Here is a 23,548-nt window from a genome sequence, read left to right on the forward strand (position 1 = left end):
AGCCCAAATCCAATGGCCACCTGCAGGCTTTCAAAAGGGCATATTTCCTCATATCACTTCCCCGCTACCTATCACAGTTTTGGAGGTCCTAAAATGCCAGGATAGTACAAACACCGCCCCCCAAATGACCTCTTTTAAGAAAGTAGACACCCCAAGGAAATTGATAAGAAGCATGGTCAGTATTTCACAGATATAATTTTTGTCACAGGGTTTAAAAAAAAAGAAAAAGAAAAAAAGAAAAAGAAAAAGAAAAAAAGAAAAAAGAAAAAGAAAAAAGAAAAAAAGAAAGTGTTTTCTTCATTTTCCAAAACACATGGCAACAAATGAGATCTGTAAAATACTCACCATGCCTCTTAGCAAATACCTTGATGTCTATTTTCCAAAAAGGGGTCATTTGGAGGGATTGCTTCTGCTATCCTGGCTTTTCAGTGCCAAAGTTAGAAGCTTATGCCACACATCACCCATTCTTGAACACCAAGCCTTTTCTGACACTTTTTGTTCACATTAAAAAAAACTTTTTTTGCTAGAAAATTACTTTGAACCCCCAAACATCTTTTTTTAGAGCAAAGGCCCTAGAGAATAAAACGGTGGGTGTTGAATTTTTTTACAAGGAAAAAATGTCACCAGCACTCCGGGGATCACCAATGTGGGTCCAAAGGTTTTAATAAACCATCACATAGTTTCAGCAAGGCAATGTTTTGGAGTCTCGCAGGACCCCTTCGTCAGGCATGTGATGATGCCTTAACCACTTCACGCCTAGCAAATTTTGTTCAGTTCCAGCCGACGGTCACTGCAGCACCCACTCATACACACAGCCATTTTTAACGCAGGAACGTGTGCGTTTAGATTATACACTTGAGGTTTTTTACGTCACACAGTATCCGAGCAGCAATTTTTCACATGCAAATCTTTTGGGAAAAATACACTTTTTAGAATTTGAATACACAAAAACAATATATTGCCCAATTATTTGATAAGGTATAAAATATGATGGTACGCTGAGTAAATAGATACCAAACATGACCTGCTTTAAAATTGCACATGCCCATGCAATGGCAACAAAGTACATACATTTTTATTATCAATAGGCGATGCTTTATAGGTCACCAATTTATATTTACACAGGAGGTCAAGTGCTAGAATTACTGCCCTTGGATCTAACGTTCACGGCGATACTTTACATGCATGGTGCAACCACTGTTTACAGATCGGCACGGGGTCAATGCGTGCGCACAAGGGACAAGGGTACTTTTTTTTTTTTACGTTATTTTGGATTTTTCTAATTTTTACACTGTCCCTTTCATTTTTTTTTTTTTTTAATCACCTTTAATGCTATCACAGGGAATGCAAATATCCCATATAACTTCAATGGGCATTGTCAGATTCTTTTTTGAGAAATCTGGGCTCCATTAGACTCTGGATATCTCCTCTTCCCTTACATTATCTAATCTCACCAAGATCAATGTGATCAGATGATTTCCAAATGGCATTGTTTATATCCTGCGAAACTAAAGTAATAAAATGCTTGTAGCTTCCGATTTCTTTGACCATAGAGCTGATCAGAGACCAGAATGGCTCCAACCATGTCTATAGTCTGCCAGCGGAACTGCCAAATGTTTTTTGGATTTCCCTGTGGGGCAGGGAAGCCCAAATAAAACTGTGGAAGGCGGGGGGGGGGGGGGTTGTTAGGTATGTCCCTTCCCACTGCTCGGAAAAAAATCAGCAGCTAATTGGCCACTAGCATTGCTTTTACATGAAGGCCGACAACCAGCTGAGAAGAAAAAAAAAAAAAAAAAAAAAAAAAAAAAAAAAAAAAGGGAGTCAGCAGGGGCCGCAGGTGCGTTCACACTCCAAAATATTAAGTGACGCAAGATTACGTTGCCTTGCCAAGAGCTGCTTCTCGCTCAGTGCGGGTAAGCAGTTGGCAAGTAGTTAATCAACTCAATTTTTTTTTTTTTCAATTCTCAATATGGTATTTTATTTTAACATTATTATTTTTAATACTTTTATCAGAATATAACATTGTTATCATGGTAACATTGTACTACTGCGGGGGGATTTTTTTTCCTTTTACACTTTGCTTTATAGGAGAAATAAAGATAATTTCTCCTGCAATGCAAAGCTTGCTGTCAGAACATAACTCATTCATGAACTGTCATGAATGAGTTAAGTTTTGACAGCTCAGGATAGTGATCTGTGATTGGCTGGAGCTGGTCACATGGCACAGGGTTCTGTGATTGGCCCCATGTATCATGTGACAGGTGTGGGCCAATCACAGCTCACTAGGAAGAGGAGCAGAGGGGGGCGAATCAGAGGGCTCGGCTTGTTAGAGTTTACAATCCAAGTTAGTATACATGTGCAGAGGTTCCATTTAAAAAGGTACTCATTATACAAGAACAAAAGTAACAAAATAACTGAAACGAAGATTCTAAACTTAAAGGGAAACTATAATGGTTTGGGGTCAATACTTTTTGTAAGTTTATATGTTCTTATACATCAATATGGTCTGTGTTTTACAAATATTTTGCGGTCGAGAACTGGTTAAACAAAGTAACACCACAAAACAATATCTTTATTCTCCAAAGATAATCCATACATATCCTCTACTTTACAGCCCTGTAATTTTTTTTCCCCATGAAATTGTTTTCTGCCTCCTTGTATTGTCCTCTGTGAGCTCCTGAACCCCTCCTTTTCCCCCTAACTTTTGTCTGCAACAAGCGGTACACATTAGTTGTGGTCATTTGCACTGCTTTATTCATACTACAAATCCCATAGGGGTTGATTTACTAAAGGCAAACAGACTGTGCACTTGGCAACGTGCAGTTGCACCCTGCAAATGCAGTTGCTTCAGAGCTTAGTAAATGAGTAGAAGCTCTGCTGACTGCCATCATCCAATCATGTGCAAGCAAAAGTCCAGGTTTTTTTTTCTTGCATGTGATTGGGTATTCTTTGCAAAGTGAAGATTTATTTACTAAGCGATAGATGCACAGGTGTCAAACTGACAGCCCTCCAGCTGTTGCCAAACTACAAGTCCCATGAGGCATTGCAAGATGGACAGTTACAAGCATGGCTCCCAAAGGCAGAGGCATAATGGGACTTATGATCCAACCTGGCTGGCTCTGAGTAAGAGGTTGTGTCCTCGAAACGCATTAGCCAGTTGGTCATCCAGGGCTCCATCGTATGGACTCAGATGTTGTTTGGATCATACATCTTGTTCAGTTTGACATGCCTGTGTTTTTATGTCTATTGTAAGTATGATACTTACTTTGTTCCTTCAATAAATCTTTAAACGATAATGCACTAGGTTGGTGCGCCCTTTTTCTGTTTCTCCTTTTGCATCTAGTGTATTTGGACCACCCCGGTCTGTTGAGGGCAGCAAGCAGTGCATATTCCAGAAAATTCCAGAACATTCCTATTGGGTCTACTGAGTCCTTTCCTAGCGCCGGAGAAAGGTGTTTGTTGTGTTGCATGATGGGACTTGTAGTTTCGCAACAGCTGGAGGGCCACCAGTTTGACACCCCTGCTCAGCTAGAGCAACTGCACTTGCAGAGTGCACAGCCTATTGCCTTTAGTAAATCAACCCTACAGTCTGTATCCCACCTTGGGAGTGCAAAAGTGAGGGTGGCTACATTCCTACATGCAGTGGGACCATGGAGAACAAACGTACACACCCACTGACAAGAAAACAGGTCAAATTTTTGACTGATCTGAACACAGGAACACTGTTGTCTATGGAATAATGCACACAACTATGGAAAGATCAGTAAAACAGCAATGAGTACATTTTACATCGGAGTGCAGTAATACACACACATGTATGCTCTTGTATATTGCAACACTGACAACTAGAAGAGGATGAAGAAGAATGTTATACATGTATCCACATACACGGCATACACAACTTTACACAAGATCTTTACAGAACATTTAATTCAGCATCCTTCTGTCAACAAGATCCTGAGCATAAACATCAGTATATGACTACGTCCCTGGACAAGAGGCCTATAATCTGGGCATATTTTGGCACCTGGGAGTCAGAGGTGGTGCATACAGCCCCCTGGCAGCAGCCTGTCAAGAATGAACAACAGGTTGAACTATGCAGCAGCTGCATACATATCAGAGTGGTTCCTGTGTACCCAATACAGTCCACATTCAGACAAAGGTCCCTGTAGGCATGCGTCCTTTTATTCAAGGACTGCTCAGATATGCGTACAACCGCTGCGTTTTTTAACCTGTCATTGACCTTGATCAGACTGTTGACTGTATTCACATCTGAGCAGTACCAACAGAAAAAGACCCATGCATACAGTGACCTATGCCACGAATATGAACTGTCTGTTGTGGGGATAAGCCCCTGTACACATACACAGATCAACCAAAACATTATGACCACCCACCATAACCTGTCAAGGCATGGACTCCACTAGTCACCACTAGGTCTGCATTGGTATCTGGCAACAAGCTGGTTAGTGACAGATCCTTCAAGTTCTGTCATTTGTGAGGTGAGGCCTCCATGGATCAGACTTGTTTTTCCAGCAGATACCAGAGATACGTGATTGGACCAAGATCTGGAGAATTTAGAGGCCACGTAAACACCTTGAACTCATTGTGTTCCTCAAACCATTCTTGAATTCATCAGACCAGGCCAACTACTTCAATTGCTCTGTGGTCCAGTTCTGTTACACGTGTCCATTGTAAGATCTTTTGGTTGTGGACATGGGTGAGCATGGGCACCCTGACCAGTCTGTGGCTACACAGCCCCATACACAACAAATGGATGCACTGCATGGACACCTATCAGAACCAGCATTAAATTCTTCAGCAATTTCAGCTATAGTAGCTCTTCTATTGGTTTGGACTACATGGGCCAGCCTTCATTCCCCAGGTGCATTATTGATCCTTTGCCATCTATGACCCCGTCGATGATTTTCCTTCCTTGGAGCACACTTCATAGGTTCTGAGCATTGCAGACCAGAACATACCACAAGAGCTGCAGTTCTGGAGATGCTCTAACCCAGTCATCTAGACATTACAATTTGGACCTTGTCACTCAAATCCTTACATTTGTCCATTTTTTTCTTGCTTTCAACACATCAACTTCAGGGACAGCATGTTCACTTGCTGCCTAATATATCCCACTGACTTTCAGAAGTCATTGTAAATGAGAAAATCAATGTTATCCATTTTACCTGTCAGCATTCCTAATGTTATGGCTGATGGGTGTACACACATATGGGTGGGATGAATGTACAGCCTCTGCCAATCTCAGCCTGTCACTGATTCTGGTCCACCTGCTGGCAGTGGGCTGGACCCCCAGGTGATGAAGTACCCCCAGTGTTTGCACTGTACAGGTAGATGTGTGTACATGGTCCTCACACTGGTCTACACTGAGATCATTCTTCACCAAAACACAGGACGATGGAGAGACTTGGTGTGCACAATGTCCTGTCATGTACTGTCACAGAGCAATGACAGGTAGGAGGGGAGGAGCTGTGTGCTGCCTAGATCAGCGTTTTTCAACCACTGTGCCGCGACACACTAGTGTGCCGTGAGATATTGTCTGGTGTGCCGTGGGAAAAATTGCAATTTCATCCGTAACATGTGGCCTCGGCTCACAAATAGACCAATCATTAGAACAGCAATGGGCAAACTACGGCCCGGCGGACCTTTTAATCCGGCCCGCGGTGCGTGATACTGTCAGGATGATCTGTCCCCCTCGACGTATCTGCGCATGTGCCGGAGATCGCCGATCAGCTGCTAATGCCTGAAACTGGCACATGCGCAGATACGTCGAGGGGGACAGATCCTCATAGGAGACAGATTTTCATGCTACACCGGAACAGCGAGAGGAACGCGCGGAGCAAAGGTAAGTGAATTGACACAGGGGGGGCTTGGGGACTTAATATGGGGGATGAATTACTATAGGGGGGATGAATTACTATAGGGGGGATGAATTACTATGCTTACTATGGGGGAATATTACTATACTTACTATGGATGACACATACACATCATTCATCTACTCTTGGTCCGGCCCCAATATATGAACCCATTGCGGCCCTCAAGTCAAAAAGTTTTTCAATAAATTTTTTTAACATTTTCTAATGGTGGTGTGCCTCGTGATTTTTTTCATGAAAAAAGTGTGCCTTTGCACAAAAAAGGTTGAAAAACACTGGCCTAGATCATGCAGGTGACACCATGCCATCTCCAACACCACCCACACTGAGCCCCACACTCCCCATACCTCCACCCACACGGAGCCCCACACTCCCCATACCTCCACCCACACGGAGCCCCACACTCCCCATACCTCCACCCACATGGAGCCCCACACCTCCACCCACACTCCCCATACCCTTACACACACTATCCATACCTCCACTCACACTGAGCCCCGCGCTCCCCATACCTCCACCCACACTGAGCCCCGCGCTCCCCATACCTCCACCCACACTGAACCCACGCTCCCCATACCTCCACCCACACTGAGCCCCGTGCTCCCCATACCTCCACCCACACTGAACCCACGCTCCCCATACCTCCACCCACGCTCCCCATACCTCCACCCACACTATCCATACCTCCACCCACACTGAGCCCCACACTCCCAATACCTCCACCCACACTGAGCCCCACACCTCCACCCACACTGAGCCCCATACCTCCACCTATGCTCAGTGAGCTCTCCACCCCAGGATCAATCACGTGACATCAGCCCAGTACCACGCACCCTGGAACGACCCCCGTACCTGGCCAGCGTTCACCTCCCCGTGTCCCCGCACGTCCTCCCTCCTTTCCTCTCCGCTCCGCTCCCCAATCCTCTGCTCCACTCGCCTCCCCGGCTTCCCTGCCAGCCCTCGTCACGTGGTGACAAGTTCTCCGCCACGCCCCCTTCCCATGTGCAGGGTGTGTGTATGTGTGTGTGTTGTTCAGTGAAGGCGTAGAGGCATCCACATTCTCGGCCAATGAGGTCCCCGAGGGAGGGGCGAACATTTGGGCAACGAGCCAATAGCCGGACGGAGCCGAAGTATGAGAGGTCGTGCGCTTTTTTAGCGAGTGCCGCCCCCTATTCTTCAGATTGGGAGTTAACTCTTCACACGCTGTGATAGAGCGCTGCTGGGCGTGCAGTGTGTGACGAGGACCGTACAGGTGACTCCATTTCCATCCCGTGTTCTGCTGCTTTATTATATCTTCTCTGGTTCACTGCAACCGGACCGTCCATATTTAACCACTTCAGTACCAGCCTGTACCAGGCCTTCCTCACCAGGCTATGCCCAGTGCTATGATAGTCTGACAACTACTCAGTGATACAACACTGTACCCAAATACATTTTATATCAAGCTTCAGAGAAGGCATAGCCTGTTTAACCCCCTAAATGCCAGACTACTGCCACAAAATTGCTTGCGGTTTGCACAGTTGCAATACAGCCTCATTCCCTTAAAAGAGTCGCATTCAGCGGGTGATAGCGCCTCGTTCCCTTAAAAGGGTCGCATTCAGCGGGTGCTAGCGCCTCGTTCCCTTAAAAGGGTCGCATTCAGCGGGTGCTAGCGCCTCGTTCCCTTAAAAGGGTCGCATTCAGCGGGTGATAGCGCCTCATTCCTCTGCTATCTGCATGACTTACTTCTGACAAGTTCTCCTCACAGCTAGGTGATAAGGGAGGGACCTCCAATATACAGCCTGTGATTGACAGCCACAGCTGTATGAGGGGGTCCCTTCCCTCCAATCAGCTCTCAGAGCTTTCTTCACTGAGCTCTGCAGAGTGTAATTTCACCTCTCAACCCTGTTTTCTGAAAGATCAGACGAGCCTTATAAATTCTGGACTTTGAACAGATGTAGAGAACACTGTAGATAAACAGGTACAACCTATGTAGGAGGATTTGTTTCCTCTCTGTGTATCATCTGAGGCCAGTCACTGGTATATGGAAGGGTTTACAAACAGTTTAAATATCTTCAAGGCTCGAATGTAGAGTTCTTCCTCCACCCCCTCCATGGCCGTGAAATACCTGATTTGCCTTTTTACCCAATGTTCCTAGGTCCATGAAGGATTTTGCAGACGTTCCTTTGAAGAATATCATGCTTACGCAGGGTGCTGACAAATTTGCTTGGAATCTAGGAGACAGCAAAAAAGGTAGGAGCCAGGTTTTTGTTTTTCTATTAAAGCTTTATTTTCAATGACAAAGCCCCTTCTCTTATGTATCCTTGATGTGTATCTTTACAGATGCATGACACACGGAGAATACATGGAGCCAGGGGCGGACTGACCATTTGGAAACTCAGGCACTGCCCGAGGGCCCGGGGTTAATAGGGGGCCTCATGAGATGCCCCTGGTACCTTTTTCATAGGCTTTTTTGAGTTTGGGCAAGGACACAGGGGCCCCATGATCCCCTATTGCCCGGGGGCCCCATGAGTTGTCAGTCCGCCCCTGCATGGAGCTGCCGGAAAGTGAAGAAGACAAACATTCCTTTAGCTCTGTTGCGGATAAGCAGTATCAGAGCTAAAGTTTTTTTTTAGTTTTTAGATGTTAAAACTTGCCTGCTGGGCGCTTTTACCCCCTTCCAGCCCAAGCCAATTTTCAGCTTTCAGCGCTTTCATACATTGAACGACAATTACTCAGTCATGCAACATTGCACCAAATTATATTTTTATCATTTTATTGAGACTGATAGGTCCCTTTCACACAATCTGACCGATGGGGTCCGCCTGTCTGTATTTCAAGCTGACCCGATCGGTCCATCCATAGACTTCTATAGACCAGCGGGTGTTAGCGAACAATAGTCTGCAGGGCATCCGATCCGATGCTGTACGCCATAAAACAGCCAGATGGGGATCTGTTCCCCATCCGTCCTGTGGATTGGACCAGATGAAAATCGGGTGGAAACAGACAGGTGGTCCATTTCCATCCGACCGTCCCATTGAAAGCAGCGGGCAGTGTCTGTGTCTGCTCTGCAGCAGCAGATACCTGTCAGCTGTCTGCTCAGCGGGGAGCAGCGGAGAGATCTCCCACTGAGCAGATGGATCACGCTGACAGATCCGCCATGTCTGAAAGGGGCCATAGAGCTTTCTTATGGTGGTATTTAATCACCACTGGGGTTTTTATTTTTTGCTAAACCAACAAAAAAAAAACAAAAATTAAAAAAGAAAATGTTTTCCTTAGTTTCTGCCAGAAAAATTTTGCAAATAAGTCATTTTTCTTCTTCACTGATGTGCACTGATGAGGCTGCTCAGATGGGCATTTAATATGCAGCACTAATGGGTACTGATAGGCTGCAATGATGGGTACTAATGAGGCGGCACTAATAGGCACTGATGAGGAGGCACTGATGAAGATGCAGTGATAGGTGGCACTGATGGACACTGATAGGTAGCACTGATAGGCGACTTTGATGGGTACTGATGAGGGGGCATTGATAGCCAGCACTGATAGGCTTAAGTGATGGGCACTGATAAGCTGCACTGATGGGCGGCACTGATAAGCTGCACTGATGGGCGGCACTGATGGGCACTGATGAGGAGGCACTGATAGGCAGCACTGATGGGCACTGATAGGCTGCACTGATAGGATGATCAGTGCCCTGATTATGAGTGTAAATGTGCCTATCAGAATTACTGATTACCGGCTCTCCTCACACTGTAACAGCACGTGAGGAAAGGACTGCCAATAACTGGCAAGTCTGTTTACATGTGATCAGCTGTGACTGGACACAGTTGATTCCATTGTGATTGGCCTTTTACCTCGATCTGTGATCAGCTGTGTCCAAAGCAAACAGTGATCAGAGAGCGCGCCCAGTGGGTGCCCCAAGAGCATGCAGGGGGCGGGGTTCTGGGACCACGTGAATAGACACCCTCTCAGAACTAGCCGACCACACTGTAGCCATCATTCATCTATAGCACGGTCGGTACTAGGTAACTGGCAATGGGCTGATAAAAGCCGGGCACCAGGAGACAATTTCTAGTCGCCATGGCAGTCTGGCACCTGGGATTTGTTGAGCCCTGTGCTAATGTGTTCATACTGATTTGAGAAAGATTTTAAGGGTTGAGTTGGACGTGCCATGGTCCAACATCTTGGGGTTTTGGTGCCTTGTTTTTGGATGTCTGGAGGTATCCAGTGGAGAAGTTTTCCGAATCCAAATTTTATTTTTAAAAACAGACTCTAAAATGCTGAAAACTGTTATGTACGTGTTGCCATGGCCACCATTTAAATGCCTTCAAAGATTATGTTGTCTGACATACAACAGTAACCCTGTATTAACAGCATGTTAGTAATGAAATGCATTAACACTGGAACAAGGGAATGCTTATGCATTTTGCATGCACAGAACTGGGTCAGATACAGAGAAATGTTCCGCTGTATAGAAGCCTGATTTTACGGATAGCCTCAAAGTGATTGTCACTGGAAAGCTGTAAACAAAGACATATCTGTAAAGGAAGAGCATATACATACCTCTCCTGACTGTTGCCTGCACCATTCATTGCCTCTTGGATCAAAAAGGATCTCCCCTGAAATGTTCTTCAGAATGCGATATTTCAGGGAGTGCCAATCACCAAGTATCCAGCAATGCTCAGTGGTTGCTCCAGCCAACCCCTATGTCACTACAGGATATAGAAGTGACATGAGAGAAAACACTATGAGCCAAGATGGACAGGAGATTGACTCTCACAGGATTGTACGGTTCTGAAACGGACTTTGTGGGGTGATTGTTCTTGATCAAAGTAGAGTTTGGTGACACGGGTAGAGGAAGAGATAAGCATAAGCTTTCTTCTTTGCAGGCATGTCTTTGTTTACAACTTTTATATAAAATATGTTACATTTCTTTCACACTGGTAGTGAAGGGATGGTAAAAACAGGTGATTGATCTGTGCTGCTCACTGTTCTCCTTGCTGGACTGAAAGCTGCAGTGCAAGGTTCTCCTTGCTTTTGCTTCAGTCTATGCCTAATCCACCTCTCCTTCTTTTTGATCATTAAACTATTACTAAACCCAGGACCCTGCATCAATGTATCTGGTCTCCCACAGTACACAGAACATGGAAATGCAGTTATTCTAGTAAATATAAAATGCTAAATACCTTTTCTAATTAGCAGTTAGAGCAGTCTTGTGACTTCTGCAGGGGCCCCCGGGCAATAGGGGATCATGGGGCCCCCTGTGTCCTTGCCCAAACTTAAAAAAGCCTATGAAAAAGATACCAGGGGCATCTCATGGGGCCTACAAAAAAGAAGGGTTTGTGAAAAGGAATTCACAGAAAGCGGCTACATTATGAACAGAATGTGATACTCAGAAAAATTTCCAAAAATTATGCTTTATTACATATAAATATTTGACATATGGGCAATCGCCCTGGTTTACCATCACCTCAGTATGAGACAATACACACAGACCTAAAACCATCTCATGGGGCCCCCTACTGACCCTGGGCCCTCGGGAAGTGCCTGAGTTTCCAAATGGTCAGTCCGCCCCTGGACTTCTGTCAGTGTCCAGCAGAGCACTGGTTCAGCTTCCAGGAGGAGTTTTCTTTCTGCTCTAGGAGGATGCAGAACCCCTGACCTCTGCCTGGTCAGTACTGATTTGCCTTGTGCTGATCACATGCACTTTCCTAAGAAGACAGGATAAAACAGCATTTTTACACAATGCAGAGGATTAACCCTTTAGGTTCCTCAGTGAGTACAACAAGCATGCTTTACTGCAAATACAGACTGATTTTACTACTGTGGATTTAGTAGCACTTTAACTTACCAGTTTGGGGGTGGGGGCTGCTCTGAAGAAGCAAAGTACTATTCCTTTACCAAGATGACCTCCTCGCAGAGACAGTAGAGAACAAGGCATGTACAGTAAATCAGTAATGGGGAAAAGATCAGCGGCAGGGAGTATATAGGCAATACTAGGGACCAGTCTTTTCCCACTGCATGTCTCTTTTTGGTAAAGTTTTCCCAGTAAAGCACCTCATAAGATAAACTCAATAGAAGACATTGTAATTCTGAATATAGCTAATAAAACATTTTCCAGCTTTACTCACTATACTATTTCATTCAAAATCGTTTAATTCATTGGTTCCTATGTGAGCCTACACACATTTACATTTCTGTACAGTTTTATTTAAAGTCAGACTGCACAATAAGATTGTAATACATGTGACCAGTGTTAAGCCAACCATAGATGAATTGAATCTCTGTGATTCAGCAAGGACCAATCGAAATTTGATTCATCTGCAGGCAGACTGGTTGCACTGAAGTTCATCCATTGATAGGCTTCAGTACAATCAGCCTGTCAGATTTGTAAGCAATTACTGCCAGAGACTATTGCCGCCAGCAGTAATCATTGTGTTTTGTCAGCAGGGAAAGCTCCCTGCTGGCAGAACACAAGAGCACTGAAGGGGGGATTCCCCCATCAACATTGACTGTGTTGATGAGGGAATCAAGCAATTTTCTTTCCTGCATCTCCTGGTTGTAGGAAAGAAAATTGCATCATCTTTAGAGAAGGAGTTTTCACAACGGTGTTCTGCTGGCAGGGAAGGCTCCCCGCTGGCAGAGTACATTAGAGCAGCGGGAGGGATTCCCCCATCAACACTGACTGTGTTGATGGGGGAATTGAGCAATTTTCTTTCCTGCAACTCCTGGTTGCAGGAAAGAAAATTGCCTAATTTTTAGAAAAAGAGTTTTCACAACAAAGAGTGACATATGACAAGAGCTTGTAGCCCTAGTAAGAAGGATGCACTATGAAAATTATGTGGAATCTAGCTACAGATTAAAAAGAATCCGTCACTTTAACCTAATGTACAGCGCTGAGCAAACTGTTGGCGCTATATAAATACTGTATAATAATAATAATAATAACCTCTGCCACTTAACTGCAACTAAGAAGCCTCCATCCACCAATACTCACCTTTGATGCACTCCCTCTGTTGCTTCATTAGAGGCCTCTCTTATCACCCAGTGCTTCCAGGTATGGGGGAACATGTGACCTCCTCATAGAATGCAGTCATCTGGTCTCAGCAGCCAATTACCAGGCCAGAATACTGTCACATGAGGAGGAAGAAGTTCAGTTGACAAAGAGATTACACATGGTTTGGCCTCCTGGCTGCTACAGAAGATGCATCTCCTAGAAAAAAAAGGAAGGATTTTTTTTTTTTGCAAAGGAGACATGTTAAAATCAGTCTGTATATGCAGTAAAGCATGCTTGTTATACTAACTGTGGAACCTAAGGGGTTAATCCTTTGCATTGTGTAAAAAGTCTGTTTGATCTTTTCTTCTCTGCCTCTCCTCTTCTTCAAATGACCTCCTGATACAGACTGAATCTGTAGTCACAGGCATATGCTCAGTTTGGTGTGTATTACTAGCAAGGGTTTTTTTTTTTTTTTTGGGAGACTGTATGTGATCAGAACAGGGCTAATCAGCACTGTCCAGGCAGAGGGCCAAAGGTTTCCCATCCTACTAGAGCAGAAAGAAAACTCCTCCTCAAAACTTTAACCATTGCTCTGCTGAAGTCACAAGACTGTTCTAACGGCTGATGAGAAAAGGTATTTAGCAGTTTATATTTACTAAAATAATTGCACTTCCGTGTACTGTGGAAGACCGGACATAGTGAATGCAGGGTCCGGGATTTAGTAACACTTTAAGTCTCTTTTACTCCTAGCAGTTCTTTCCCACGTTAGTTCTGCTTTAATGCCTGAGGTATATTGTAGGGTGTCTGCCTCCTGATAAATCAAAATCCTACTGTTATGTTGAGTTAGATCTTCTGAGGCTGTTCTGAAGCATTTCCATCTTTCAGCACCTACGCCCTCTGTATTACACAGTGCATAAAAGATGCTATCTACATAGGGATACACAGGCAAAGACAGTAATGTGTGCTCTGTCTTATATCAGCTCAGAAGAACTAAAAACATCACAAAGTCACGAAACGTACATTAGCATCAATCTCATTTACAACTGCGTTGGATTAAGTTGATTATGTTGATTAATCCCCACATTACATTACTAAGGGGGCCGCCATTGCTGAGCTCCTTCTGAAAAAGCTAGTTGTGTGGCTGTAATGCTGACCCACCGTCTTCAGTATTTTCTGAGTCATTGACCCAGGACAAGTATAGTTATCAGGAATGTAAGAGGAAAGTCTAAGATCCTTATCTGAATACTTGTGCTGAGTTACTGACCCAAAGCATTAAAGCAAGAGTGTCAACATAACACTCAGACAAATAGTATGTGCGTGATGAGAGGTCAGCAATGGCAGGCTTGACAGGGTCTAGTGTTTCCTTTATTTTAAAGCCTAAGGGCCTGCATTGATGGGCTTTGGGTTTTTGTTGATGTGAAAAGTTTGACATCAGATTGAGAAACCTCTGATAATATTCAGAATTAATTCAGGTGCATATGACCTGCATTTGAAGTTCTTCTAAATCCCCCTTTGACCTGCTTCAAGCATTTTTTGAATGTCCTGTCTATACTGTGGGAACTCGCTTCAAGTGGTAGAGCTCTTCCCGTTAAAGCACACAGCAACTCGCTTATTTTTCAGGGCCTTTTTAGCCCACTTTTATTTAAATGAAAGTCCCGTAACATAAAGGTTTCCCACGCAGGGGTTTCCACCATCACACAAATTAAACAACGATTTAGCCTCCTGGCTTACACACAGTTCAATGTCTGTCTCCTGCAGACTCTTCCCAAATTATAGCCACTAGCACACAGCTAGTCTGGCTTCCACCTGACTCCAAGGCAGAGACCTCCTGTCTGCCGGGGTGGAGCCCTCCTGACTCCGTCTGCCGGGGTGGAGCCCTGTTGACTCCTAGCTGCTGGGGTGGAGCCCTGCTGACTCCTAGCTGCCGGGGTGGAGCCCTGCTGACTCCTAGCTGCCGGGGTGGAGCCCTGCTGACTCCTAGCTGCCGGTGTGGAGCCCAGAACCCTGGTCCCAGGATTGGAGATTTCATCCCTCCCAGATCTCTTTGAAATCTCCTGGCTCCAGATCCCAAAACAGACCTTACATACAAAGGAGGAAAGTGAAAAGCCACTTTCCTCCGTATCAAACACTTACCCTGGAGCCCCTCAACCTGCCTAGTTGAGAATCCTAGGTGACAGATCGTCACACTGTCACAATACATAACCATACCAGTTACACATGCCCTAACAGAAACTGCTGCTTTATAAATTAGAGGTATGGCCATACATTTGCAGTATAAAGCACAGCAGCGTGCATTACAAATATGTTTAGAGCTTTGATTTTTTTTGGATTCCAAAACAAGCAAAGCCACATTAATTTTAATTGAATGGAGAAATAAGTGCTGGAGAGTGGAGAGCCTAGTCATTTGACCTTTCACAGTCACGTGACCTGCCTCCCCTCCAATCATGGAGTGTATTGTTGCAGCATTCTGCAGAAAACACTCAGTGGAACACCACAAGATGAAAAATCAAGGAAGGAGCCAGGTCCGACCGAAAAAGAACATTGTTTGCAGATTCCAGGAAAGAAACTTTAAAAAAACTTTAAAAAATATTCAGTAAACCAGTAGAGACATTAACTCAAAATCCATCTTTCCACATACTTAGTATCATGTAAATCTAAGTGCCATTTGCTACATATTTATGAGGGGTTAGGAAGGAATGGGAATTTAGTCAGAAGAATAAGACTGGAATAAGATTGGGAGAGTACAGGATAGAAGAACAAAAAAAAATGTGAGTTGAGAAAGTGGGGAATTACCTGAAGTCTCTGTTCTGCGATGGGTTTGGATATATCGGTGAAGTTACTTTGAGGGGTGGTTGCTGTTTAGAAAGGATGTCTTCCCAGGGAACAGTTTGAATTATTATATATCAATAAAATAAGGTCACAGGCTTTAAGTTAGCCATGGGCAGGCCACCAGGTGAAGGCCGTAGGACAATCTAGGGGGAACAGAGTGTAACCTATGAAGGTGGTGAGTGGAAGGTGGGGGAATATCAGGCAGCTGGAGAATTTAATTGAATCCTAGATTCCCAAGTAGTGTTGTAAAGGTGGGCACAAGCAAATAGGTCTGAGGTTTCCAGGAATCCAGCAAATGGTATAAGGGAAAATTAGTTGCACATTAGATATTTCAATCATATTGTTCAATCTCCATTATCCCACTGTATGGAGGAATATGACCATCCTCTCTTTCTCACCCTCCAAAATGTACTATGCACTATGTGTTTTATAACATGTATAGCGAAGTGTACATGACCTCATCTAATGTGCACTTCTTGTTTCAAATGGAAGTGAGGTGGAATCTTCTAATGTGCACTTCTTGTTTCAAATGGAATTGAGGTGGAAAAGGAGAAGTTCGGGATCTCACAAAGGATGTTACAAGAAACACAAAAAACACAGTAGAAAACAATTTCATCTAAAAAAGACTAAAAAGCCATTAAGTAGTAAATGTGTATGGATTATTTATGGAGAATAATGATATTGTGTCACTTCAAGGCATCTTTAATAGAAGTTTATATTGTATATATTGTATATTTCCCCTTTCTCTAACTAACAAGTTTGTAAAATTAGTCACACAGCAGAGATATGTAGAACGTCTGCATGGATGGCAAGTGTAACTGATTGTCAGAAGTGAAGTAGAGCAAGAGCAGTATGTCTGCGCTGTGAAGACTGCAGTATAAACCGGACGTTTTACTCATTTTTGGCATTAAATTTAATTCACAAAGTGACTGGGGGGGAAGGGAGAGGGGGATAGGCTGCAGGGACTTCGGGGAGGTGCACTTATCCTTTAACATTCAGGGTTAAGAAAATAAAACTTTAATTTAAAGCTTAGCAAGAGCCATCGGTTTTCTGCGATTGATAAGGTGCATTACGTGTCCTCACACAAACCTTGCTTTACCCAATATTTTCTTATATGACTGTTCGCCAGAAAAACCTGGAATGTATAAAATGTGTCTGGAGAACATGTTCTATAAGCTGGGATATAGGCCCAGATGGGGTACTGCTTTCATGACATAAAAGCCATTTGCCTGGAAAGTTTTGGCTGTGATACCTTGTAAAGCTCCATCATATTGATTCACTTATGCTTTTAAAACCATTTAAACTTGATGGGGGCAACTGAGGATCTTAAATGTGAAGGAGGTGATGTAAAGTAAATAAAGTCTTGGCTGTTAAACACTGGCTCTTATGGTCTATTAGACAAATATGTTGAAGATAATCATTGGATTGAAAATTCAATAAGCTGGGTCTGGTGGTTATTCCCAGTTCAGATCAATAAGGCTGTCTATACATGGTCTTACAATAAAAGCATTATAGTGGCTTATTTTAGTATTCACCTGTCTACCTGATTATGTAGCACCATTTAAAGTGGAACTCTGGACATTCTCTAAATTATTACAATCATTCCACCTCCAAAGCTGATAAATGATTTAAGGTTTGTATTGTCTAAAACACAGGTGTCAAACTGGTGGCCCTCCAACTGTTGTCAAACTACAAGTCCCATGAGGCATTGCAAGACTGACAGTTACAAGCATGACTTCCAAAAGCAGAGGCATGATGGGACTTGTAGTTTTGCAACAGCTGCAGAGCCACCAGTTTGACACCCCTGGTCTAAAGGTTCAGGGTTCCATGACAGGCCCTCGTCCTTTTCTTTCCAGCACTGAAATTTGGACAGCCAATGGTGAAGTTGTAGGTGAGAGAAGTTGGACTAGTCAGTGAAACGCAGGAAAAACAGTTCTGGAGGACTGGTCATCACAACCTGAACCAGCATGGAGGAAGAATGCAGGACCCTGGATTAAGGTAAGTTATACTCTGTTCTATATCATACCCTAGAAGAGCATTGAATTCTTTGTCAACTAAGAGGAAAAACTCATCCTAATAATGTATTAAACGTGAGGCCTTTAGCTTTAAAAACTCCTGTCTAATAAAACAAAATACCATCAATGGTGTTTGTTCAAACTGGAGTAACAAATTTGGGAACAAAAATGTCCAAAAAAATGACATGTGGAGGTATGTAGCAAAGCGTTGGGAGCGCCTACACACAGGATCATCTTTAATATTGATTGGACCTCGGGCAAACATTGTCTTGGGACCCTCGCATGCAATTTCGCTCTCCACCTGCTCTAAGACATACAATAAATAGCAGCTAGACTCAAAATCAGTTTACTTTAGCAGATCAAGCAGCGATTGTGATTGGTTGCTGGAGGTTACAGCATATCATTACCATTCACTGATTAGTTGCTGGAGGTTACAGCACATGATTTCTGCTTGCTGATTGGTTGTTAAAGGTTACTTGACATCATTACCGCTCACTGATTGGTTACTACACATCATTACTGCTAACTTAGTGATTGAAGCAGGTTACTGCATATCATTATTGCTCACAGATTGGTTGCTAGAGATTACAGCAGATCACTACTGTTCACTGATTGGTTGCTAGAAGTTACTTCACATTATTACTGCTCACTGATTTATTGGTAGAGGTTACAGCACTTAATTTCGTCTCACTGATTGATTGCTGAAGGTTACAGCACATCATCTCCTCACTGCCTACACACCATGGACTGGGAAGTGAGGGGACCAACCAATAGGCAGAAAACTCCTAGGTATCCTAGAACTCCTGGGATCAGTGGCAGTGCTGAGAGGAGGGTGTGATCAGTGGTAGTGCTGGGAGGTTGACATGATCAATGGCAGTGCTGGAAGGTTTATGGGATCAGTGGCAGTGGTGGAGGGATGGGGTCAGTGGCAGTGTTGGTGAGGGGATGGGATTAGTGGCAGTGTTTGGGGTGGATGAGATCAGTGGCAGTGCTGGGTGGGGGTGGTAAGTGAGATTTCTACACTGACCACCAATGTAATAAGGAATTTACACTGATGACCAATTTAAGGGAAGATTTACACTGACCACCAGTCTAAGGGCAATTCTGCACTTACCACCAATGTAAAGGGAAGTTTACATTGATAACCAATGTAATGAGGAATTTGCACTAATCACCAGTGTAGTGAAGAATTTACACTGATAAGCAACGTAATGGGGGATTTTACACCAACAACCAATACATTTCTACACTGGCCACCAATGTAAGGGGGAATTTACACTGACCACCAATTTAGGGGGGCTTCTACATGGACCACCATTTTAAAGGAGCATTTGACACTGACCACAAATGCAAGTTAGGATTTTTTACTGACTACCAATATAAAGAGTTTCTACACTGGCTAGCAATGTAAAGGGGATTTACACTGACCACTAATGTAATAGGAGCATTCACAGTGACCACCAATGTAAGGAGGGATTTACACTGACCAGCAGTATAATGGGGACATTCACACTGACCACTAGTGCGAATGAAAGGATTCTACACCGAGACCCGATGTAGTATACACTGACCACCAATATAATTGAGACATTTAGCATTTGTTCACATTTGTGCGTGTCAAGAATGCATGCAAAATCACTCTCCTGACACCACAGAAACGTGCTGCCCTTTAGCAGATACACAGCAGTGCCATTAATTGTTAATGACACCCTCACGCATCTGCTGAGGTACGTGTTTTCACATGCACCATAATTCACAGTTCTGTGGCTCAGTGTGATTTTGAAAAAGGGTCAGGGACTTTTTTACGCATTTCCAGTGCATAGAGCAGCAAATTTAAATGAATGGGATGCCCTACATGTGGCATACATCTTTATCCACGCTGTCAGTACACCTTTGCATCCTAAATTTCCCTGCTAGCCTCTGCACCCCAAACCTCCCATATCCTTTCTACTTCTACCTCCTCCCCCACCTTAATGCTACATGCCTCCTCTGCCCATCTTTGCATCCACCTTCCTTACCTCTGTACATCCCCTCCTTGCTCAACTGTGCACCCCAAACTGTAATTCCTTTTCTGCCTACCTCTGATTGGATGATGGAAGTCAGTAGAGCTTCCCCTTGTTTACTAAGATCTGAAGCAAATTCCCTTGCAAAGTGCACAGTCTATTTGCATTTAGTATATCAACCCCCATTGTGTCTGTGTGCACTAAAGTTAACTTTATTGTGTGTTTTACTAAAAAATGTGGGTTTAATAAATATTTGTGCTAATAATGTATGGCATAAAAAGAGCAACTACCAACGTTTTAACGTGTGTAAAAAAATTTAAAAACTGCTCTGGTAGTAAAATGCCTAAAGTAGTATTAAACCCAAAAGCAAACATTTATTATATTACAGCTTTCCCATTCTTAGGTGCGATGGCTGCATTCTTTCTTCTGTTTTCATTTGGTGATCCAGCCAGTAAGTCTGTTATTTTTCAAAAGAACAAGCTATCTTCCAGAGGTATTCGTTTACAGGGGTGGCACAAACCATTTAACACTAACAGGGGTGCTTACAACGATCAGCTTTTATTTATTCATGTAAAGCCTTTATCCTAAAAGGAAAAACGCAGCTTCTACAGGAGTTTTGCATTTGCCTGTAGAAGCAGCTCAATATAATCATATGTGTCCATGTACATTAGGACATTTAGAGGCATATTTCAAGCATTTAGAGGCAGGGAAAAAAACCTTCTAGATTAGTGTTTCTTTCTGCCAGAAAACCCCTCTCAAAAACGCAAACACTCCTAAGCGCTCCTAAACGCGTGTACAAAAACACTCTATATGAGCATTTTCTTTTTTGGCAGGGGGACTGGGGTTTTTTAAGCCCAGTGTGCATGGATCCATAGGGGTTGATTTACTAAAACTGGAGAGTGCAAAATGTGGTGCAGCTCTGCATAGAAACCAATCAGCTTCCAGGTTTATTTGTCAAAGTTTAATTGAACAAACTGAAGTTAGAAACTGATTGGCTACAATGCACAGCTGCACCAGATTTTGCACTCTCCAGTTTTAGTAAATCATTCTCATTATGTCAGCATTCTTCATTGTTAGCTGCAAAATTGTATTTTATAAAAATATATAATTTTATGTATATCCCTTAATATATGTGGGGCGGCACAGTGGCTTAATGGTTAGCACTTCCACCTGGCAGCACTAGGGTCGTTGGTTCGAATCCCAACCATGGCACCACCTGCCTGGAGTTTGCATGTTCTCCCTGTGCCTGTGCCACACTCCAAAGACATGCTGGTAGGTTAATTGGATCCTGTCTAAATTGTCCATAGTATGTGTATGTATAAATGTGAGTTAGGGACCTTAGATTGTACACCCCTTGAGGGTTAGGGACTGATGTGAATGTACAATTTATATATACAGTCATGGCCGAAATTGTTGGCACCCTTGATATTTCTCCAGGAAATCATGTATTTCTCACGAAACGTATTGCATTAACACATGTTTTGCTATACACATGTTTATTCCCTTTGTGTGTATTGGGACAAAACAAAAAAAGGGAGGAAAGAAAGCAAATTCGACATAATGTCACACAAACCTCCAAAAATGGGCTGGACAAAAGTATTGGCACCCTTTCACAACTGCGGATAAATAAGAATGTTACAAGCATGTGATGCTCCTGTAAACTCACCTGGGGCAAGTAACAGGTGTGGGCAATATAGAAATCACACCTGAAAGCAGATAAAAAGGAGAGACGTTCACTTAACCTTTGCATTGTGTGTCTGTCTGTGCCACACTAAGCATGGACAACAGAAAGAGGAGACGAGAACTGTCTGAGGACCTGAGAACCAAAATTGTGGCAAAATATCAACAATCTCAAGGTTACAAGTCCATCTCCAGAGAACTAGATTTGCCTTTGTCCACAGTGCGCAACATTATCAAGAAGTTTGCAACCCATGGCACTGTAGCTAATCTCCCTGGTCGTGGACGGATGAGGAAAATTGATGAAAGATTGCAACGCAGAATAGTCCGGATGGTGGATAAGCAGCCCCAAACATGTTCCAAAGACATTCAAGCTGTCCTGCAGGCTCAGGGAGCATCAGTGTCAGCGCGAACTATCCGTCGACATTTAAATGAAATGAAACGCTATGGCAGGAGACCCAGGAGGACCCCACTGCTGACACAGAGACATAAAAAAGCAAGACTACAGTTTGCCAAAATGTACTTGAGTAAGCCAAAAGCCTTCTGGGAAAACGTCTTGTGGACAGATGAGACCAAGATAGAGCTTTTCGGTAAAGCACATCATTCTACTGTTTACCGAAAACGGAATGAGGCCTACAAAGAACAAAACACAGTACCTACGGTAAAATATGGTGGAGGTTCAATGATGTTTTGGGGTTGTTTTGCTGCCTCTGGCACTGGGTGCCTTGACTGTGTGCAAGGCATCATGAAATCTGAGGATTACCAAAGGATTTTGGGTCGCACTGTAGGGCCCAGTGTCAGAAAGCTGGGTTTGCGTCCAAGATCCTGGGTCTTCCAGCAGGACAATGACCCCAAACATACGTCAAAAAGCACTCAGAAATGGATGGCAAAGAAGCGCTGGAGAGTTCTGAAGTGGCCAGCAATGAGCCCAGATCTAAATCCCATTGAACACCTGTGGAGAGATCTTAAAATTGCTGTTGGGAAAAGGTGTCCTTCCAATAAGAGAGACCTGGAGCTGTTTGCAAAGGAAGAGTGGTCCAAAATTCCGGGTGAGAGGTGTCAGAAGCTTATTGATGGTTATAGGAAGCGACTGATTTCAGTTATGTTTTCCAAAGGGTGTGCAACCAAATATTAAGTTAAGGGTGCCAATACTTTTGTCCAGCCCATTTTTGGGGTTTTGTGTGACATTATGTCATATTTGCTTTTCTGCCTCTGTTTTATATTTGTTCCAATACATACAAAGGGAATAAACATGTGTATAGCAAAACATGTGTTAATGCAATACCTTTTTTGTGTGAAATACTTGATTTTCAGGAAAAATATCAAGGGTGCCAACAATTTCGGCCATGACTGTATATATATATGTAAAGCGCTGCGTAAATTGACAGCGCTATATAAGTACCTGAAATAAAATAAATATGTAGACTTTTTGTATACGTATGTATAACTGTATATAAACATAAGAAACTGAAATATGAAATTTGTCTTTGAACTCTGATTTGTACAAACCAGGATGGACTTCTCAGCACAGATTTCTATTGAGTTTGCCCTGTAATTCCAACGCTGTCAAGGCATATAGACATCATTTGGAAAAACAGAAATTTGATGCCTTCAGCCTGTGTCTACTGCTAATTTCCCACGCTTTGGAAGGAAGAAGCGTTATTTGTGTAAAGTGAGCACAGCAAGGAGACCCCACACCCCTCTGAATTAGAACACTGAGAGTATGTGAGCAATCACAGCATTATATGTCTTTCATAGATTAGGAGAGATAGATAAATAGAACATAATATAGATAGATAGATAGATAGATAGATAGATAGATAGATAGATAAATATATAGACTGAATTCATAAATAGATAAACTGAATTCATTTATTGCAAGTCTTTTTTCGGATTGCACTGTTAACATCAAAAAGCATATACCTTAACCCCTTTATTCCGGTGCCTCCCGGCCCTTTAAGGGGTTTTCTGACTCCGGGAGACGGGGTGGGGTTTAGGGTTATGTGACCGCCATGATTGGCTGTCACTGCAGTCACATAATCAGAAAGGTCCCGATTGCAAGAAGAGATCGGGAGCTTTCTGTGGGACGCCAACACATGTGCTGGGAGCGCGCTCTCAGCACGTTTGTTTACAAATGGTACGCAAATA

The 23,548-nt window shown here is 43.4% G+C and overlaps 1 protein-coding gene and 1 long non-coding RNA gene across 2 annotated transcripts in view; one reads left to right on the forward strand and one right to left on the reverse strand.

Annotated features, from left to right (window-relative positions):
- The window catches only part of PPP2R3A (protein phosphatase 2 regulatory subunit B''alpha), a 315,656-nt gene extending 308,805 nt beyond the window's left edge, over positions 1–6,851 (reverse strand). The window contains exon 1 of the mRNA XM_089671953.1: positions 6,750–6,851. The gene's annotated coding sequence lies outside the window, so the exon portion shown is untranslated. The remainder of the gene's footprint in view (positions 1–6,749) is intronic.
- Positions 6,852–7,002: 151 nt separating this feature from the next.
- LOC149467279 (uncharacterized) lies at positions 7,003–17,699 on the forward strand. Its single transcript, XR_016311950.1, has 3 exons — positions 7,003–7,149; positions 8,035–8,129; positions 17,562–17,699. It is a non-coding gene; the product is annotated as an uncharacterized LOC149467279 (long non-coding RNA).
- The last annotated feature ends 5,849 nt before the right edge of the window (positions 17,700–23,548 follow it).

This window comes from Staurois parvus, unplaced genomic scaffold (assembly GCF_062004578.1).
Source record: "Staurois parvus isolate SC_StPar_1 unplaced genomic scaffold, SC_StPar_1.0 ptg000116l, whole genome shotgun sequence".
NCBI classification, from domain to species: Eukaryota; Metazoa; Chordata; class Amphibia; order Anura; family Ranidae; genus Staurois; species Staurois parvus.